Source organism: Vombatus ursinus, unplaced genomic scaffold (genome assembly GCF_900497805.2).
Source record: "Vombatus ursinus unplaced genomic scaffold, bare-nosed wombat genome assembly UNPS02001419.1, whole genome shotgun sequence".
NCBI classification, from domain to species: domain Eukaryota; kingdom Metazoa; phylum Chordata; class Mammalia; order Diprotodontia; family Vombatidae; genus Vombatus; species Vombatus ursinus.
The window spans coordinates 30,154,635-30,160,634 of NW_020941197.1; positions in this window are offsets into that span (position 1 = coordinate 30,154,635).

Genomic DNA, 6,000 nt, shown 5'->3' on the forward strand with positions numbered 1-6,000 from the left:
TCCCTTGTAACCTATACCTCACAGAATCCCTAGCTTCTTTAAAAATGCAAGGCAGGAAATTTCATCCAGGAAACCTTTCTTTTTTCCAGTCTTCATATTCTCCAGCATTCTTCTACCTCTAGCTCAGTGCCTGATATAGAATAGGTATTTAATAAATGCTTGTTAAGTGAATTTAATGCATAGGTTATAGTTGAAGGCTGTTTAGCCTGGTGAAATATTTAGCCTGGGGATTTTTAACTTTGGTAAAAAGAGGAGTTGGGAGAGAAAAGGATGGGAAAGCTATCCTGAAGTACTTGAAGAGTTGTCATGTCAAAATGATTAGACTTTTTTTCTGTTTTGTCCCAAGAATAATTAGGAGAAATGAATGGGAGCTGCAAAGACGCAGATGTTGGCTCTGCTATAAAGAAAAACTTCTAACAAATAGAGATGTCCAAAAAGGAACTAACCTTAGGAAGTAGTTGGTTCCCCCTCTATTGAGGTCTTCAAGCAAATGTTGGAGGTCCACTTGTCAGGTATTTGGTAGAAGGTATTTTTATTCAGGCACAGGCTAGACTAAATTGCCTCGTGGATTCCTTCCAACTTGGAATTCTTGAGGTTCCAAATCATTTACCTTTTCTCCTTCTCCACTCCCACAGACTGTCAAGACCAACCCAGGGCACAGTGACATGGACTTTTAGAATGTACTCCTTCCTCCCCTGCATTTCTTAGGATCACTAGTTTCTTTCCAAGCTCAGATTACTGATTGGCTTGGTATAGTTGATACGTCATTTTAGTCATGCCTGACTCTTTGTGACCCTATTCGGGGTTTTCTTGGCAAAGCAACTGGAGTGGTTTGCCACTTCCTTCTACAGCTCATTTTACAGATGAGGAAACTGAGACAAACAGGGTTAAGTGACTTGCCCAGGAACACACAGCTAGTAAGTGTCTGAGGCCAGATTTTAACTCAGGAAGATGAGTCTTCCTGATTCCAAGCCTGGCTCTCTATCCATTGTACCACCTAGTCCCAGACTGGGCTAGATGATAATACACAATTAGGAGGATTCAGAACTGGAAAAAAAAAAGTAATAATCAACAAAAAGTTCATTGTCAACTTGTCAAGAGGTCACCACTGGAATACCCTGAGCACCCTTGGTTGGCCCTATACTGCTTAACATTATCAGCCACATTCATCAAATCTCCAGGTCACAAAGCTCAGAGAAAAAGACAAAACACGGAACACAATCAAGATTCCAAAAGATCTTGATAGGCCAGAGTAATGGACTGAATGTAGGATGAAAACAATAAGAATAATTGGAAAGTTGTGCCCCTAGATATAAAAAATCAGCTTCACCCATGCAAAATGGGAGACAAAGTTAGACAGCAACTTATCTGAAAAAGATATAGATGTTTTAATGGGCTGTAAGCTCAATATGAGTTGCTCATATGATAGTCAAAAAGTATTGTAGTCTTGGGCTCATTAAGAAGCATAGATTCCAGGAATAAGAAAGGATAGTCTCCCTGGTCAGATCTCATCTGGAGCATTTTGTTCAGTTCTGGGCACTTCAGGTTTTTTTGGTTTGTTTTTGTTGTTGTTGTTGATTTGATTTGATTTTATTCCAATTTTACGTAAAGACAATTTTTAACATTCATTTTTACAAAGTTTTGAGTTCCAAATTTTCCTCCTTCCCCTCTCTTCTTCCTAAAAGAGTAAGCAATTTGATATAGGTTATATATGCTTGGCACTTAGTTTTAAGGTCATTGATAGGCTGGAGAGCCTTTGGAGGAGGGCAGCTAGGATGGTAGGACCTTGACTCCAAGTGACATGAATATCAGTTGAAGAAGTGGAGATGGGTAGGACACAATGGCTATTTTCAAGCATCCAAAGGACTGTGATTAATACAGGAGGGGAAGGAGATTTTATCTATTTTGGCCCCAGAGGGCAGAATCAAGAGCAATTGGGTGAAAATGGCAAAAAGAATATAAATTTAGGCTTGATGTCAGGAAAAACTTCCCAATAATGAGAGTTGTCCAAAAGTGGAATGGCCTGCTTCCAGAGATGATGGTTTCTCCTTCTTTGGAAGTCTTCAACCAAAGACTGAATAACTCCTTGTCAGGTATATTATTTGTATTTATTCTTTTCATACTTATTTCATATACACTTATGGAGGGTGTTCCAAAAGTCTTAGCATAGATTTAAACTATTGAAGTTTTCCTTTCTTTTGATACTCTTAACCTTCTCTTCCATATTTTCTCCTTCCCTTTCCTTCCTTTCCATACTCTTCCTTTCCCTTAAACTATTAAAGCTTAAGATTGCACTAAGACTTTTGGAACACCTTGTATATGTACTCATCTTTCCCAGTTAGGAGAGGCAGTAAACTCCTTGAAAGTTGATTTCACACCTATCAGATTGGCCAAAATGACAAAACAGGAAAATGATAAATGTTGGAGATGTGGGAAAATTGGAACACTAATGCATTGTTCGTGAGGTTGTGAACTGATCCAACCATTTTGGAGAGCAATTTGGAACTATGCCCAAATGGCTATAAAAATGTGCATACCCTTTCACCCAGCAATACCACTTCTAGGGCTATATCCCAAAGAAATTACACAAACTAGAAAAGGACCCACATGTACAAAAATTTTTATAGCAGCTCTTTCTGTGGTGACAAAGAATTGGAAATTGAGGGGATACTTATCAATTGGGGAATGGCTTAACAAGTTGTGGTATATGAATGCAATGGTATACTATTTTGCTATAAGAAATGACGAGCAAGTGGACTTCAGAAAAACCTGGAAAGACTTGTATGGACTGATGCTGAGTGAAGAGTGAGCAGAACCAGGAGAACATTGTACACAATAACAGCCACTAACTTTGATAGACTTAGCCCTTCTCAGCAATGCAAGGATCTCCAAAAAAGGATCTCATGATGGAAAATGCTATCCACATCCAAAGAACTACGGAGTTTGAATGCAGATCAAAGCATACTATTTGCTCTTTTTTTTCTTCTGTTTTGTTTCCTCTTTCTTGTGGTTCCTCCTATTGGTTCTGATTCTTCTTTACAACATCACTAATGTGAAAATGTTTAATAGGAATGTATATGTAGAGCTTATATCAGATTGCATGCCATCTTGGGGAAGGAGGCGGGGTGGGAGAGAAAAATTTAAAACTCAAAAGTGTATGGAAGTGATTGTTGAAAACCAATTTTTTAAAAAGGTTGGTTTCACTTTTTTGTATCCCTAGCACCTATCATAGTACCCAGCATGCATACAGTAGGTGTTTAATGTTTTTTTTACTGACATTATAGCAGGGAATCTTTTCACATATGGGTTGGACTGGATGACCACTGGGTCCCCTTCCCACTCTCAAACTCTTGAGATTAATCCAATTCAAATACTGCTTATGATGCCAAGAATCACTGTGATACCCTGTACCCTCCTCACAAGGTAGTATACACCACAGATTAATGACCAATATCAGTCCAGTTTAGATGCAATGTATGTTATCAGTAAGTTTTATACTATACAGCTCTAGAACTTACTCTTTTCTGTGTACCTACTTTTAATGAATTTTTCTAGGGCCTTAACCCTATAAAATTCATACACAAACATTATGGTGATTTTTACTCCATGCATCTGGCCTAATGGTTGACACAAGAGATGTCAACATTTTACTGCCTCACAAATATCAGCTGCCATGCAGTAACACTGAGTTTTTCAGAGTGACCACTCTATAGCAGCTTAGGCAAAACCACCAGGTGTTTCTAGGCTCAGTAAGATGATTGACAGCTATACTAAGCTCCTGGTGATAGAGCCTAGAGCTGTGACTTCATTAGTAGTAATGTGTTGATAAATTAATAAAAAAAGAAATATATAAACATGTGATCTTCTAAGTCAATATGCAGCCCACAGGGGTCCGTATGTACAGTTTAGTGTTTGACACCACCGGTGCACCAAGTGGTCAAATACTTTGTCCAGGGTCACACGGCCAAGATGGATCAGAGGCAGAAGTTAATCACTGATCTTCCTGGCTCCCAGGTCAACTCTCTAAACATTACTCCATGGCTGCCTCCAAACTCTTGATGTTTCAAAATTTAATTTCCCTAATTGCTGGAGGCTTCCCAACAAGTTTCTGCCTTTGTTACCTTCACATTTTTTTCCCTGCTCACTTCCTGAGCACAGATGGGTAACATCTTTCATTATTGGATATTACTCCCTAAAGCCTCCCACCAATCCCCAAATAAGCACAAACACTTAGGCTCATTCTTTAATTTTTCATCATAATCTAATTCAACATCAACACCTCCATTGGGATGCTGCCAATTACCAGCACTGGCACAGTGCAGAAGCTAAGGCTTCTTGCTCTTTTGTGGCATTTTGAAAACCATCATGCAGTATTCGTGGGCAGAAGATGAACACCTTACACCAAATGAGTGTCAGAGGCAAAAAGGTGATGATGCAATGATGCACAAAGTACCAAAGGGTGCATATTAAAAACCCTTCAGAGAGGATACTATTGCAAAGCGACCTCTGGAGATCCTAGTAGTTGGCTGTATGGATATTTTATTGCCTGTAGAAGTTATGGTGCGTAAATGTGTCTTAGATAAATTAAAGTCTCCTGCCCCACCCCGCAATAGACAATTAACACTAGCTTTTTTTTTTTTTTTTTTTGAGGATAATAGGAAACCTGCCTTCCTAAAGTGCAGGGGAAAACAAGGGGTGGTGCTAGAAAGGAAGGGGAGAAAGCTACACATACAGCTGCTTTGATAACTCACTTGGGACAAGGGAGTTATAGGAATTAAAGGGAGTTCCAGAAATATTGGCTATGGTGGTAACATTCCTGCCAAAGCTTCTTCCTGAGTCTGCTACAGCCAGGCTTGAAGTAGGACTGGGGTCCTGCAATTTCCCAGTCTTTTGGACTCTGGATCCTGGGCTATCTCCACCAAAGTCCAAGGAGAGGTGGCGGTGGTGTAACCCACCTGAAACATGGTGCTTCCTGTCTGTTTGGCCAGGCTGGCTTGTCTGCCCTGTTGTCTGCCCTGCCACCTCATGGTGGCAGTTGGTTGGTGATTGGTGGGAGAGGATGGCAGGCTCCCCTTTTCCATAAGGTTTGTTTTCCTGGATGATAGTTGTGGGCCAGGCTGACAGCAGAGTTTATGGTTTGGAGGGGATACTAACATTCCTGGGGATCAGTCATACCCCTGATGTCCTTGGCTTCATTGTGATTAAAGTGAATTAATTTATAAGAGCTGAATAATAATATGAATATAATTGAATACCCAGTGCTTTTCAATAGGGCTGTTTGAAACAGAATATTTATGCCATATGGGAAGAATGAAACATCCTCCCATTGCTTCATATTAATTTCCCTCACCAAAAGGATGATTAACAAAAAAAAAACAAAAAACTGGAACAGAGGGAAAGTTAATCTAATGCCACTGGAGATATTTAAAAAGCCAGGCACTGGAAGTATTAGGCTTGAATATGAAAAAGGATACTTATTCCCTCAAAGCATCCAGACAGATGAGCCACATGCAGGCAAAGAATCATCAGAGAAGAATGCCCAGCAGCGGTGATGAGGTGATGACTCCCTAATAGCTAAACTAATTTAGGACAGAAACATAGAAACAGAAAGCTATGAATAGAAGAGAAACAAGACAGACAAAAGATAATCTCTCTCAACCAAGGGATTCTGCTATCTGACTGTCTTCTAAAGCATAAAGCTCACTAGTAGCCCTGGAGATTTTAGCAAGAAAATACCACATGGGTTTCAGAGAATTTTTCACCCAGAGGATATATGCATTCAATCAGCAGGATATGATTCTTTAAACACACCACTGAGGTGGCGCAAATCAAGAGAGCTACTTCCTTGTATTCTGTTACTGCATTGAGATTTCAAAATAACCCTAGAAGAACCAGAGACCAAGCTGTGACAACTCCTGTCAAGCTCTACACTGTAAAGGCTTTATGAGAAGGCCCAGCAATGAATGAACTTTGTTGTCTACTGTCCAAGGTAAGCACCAG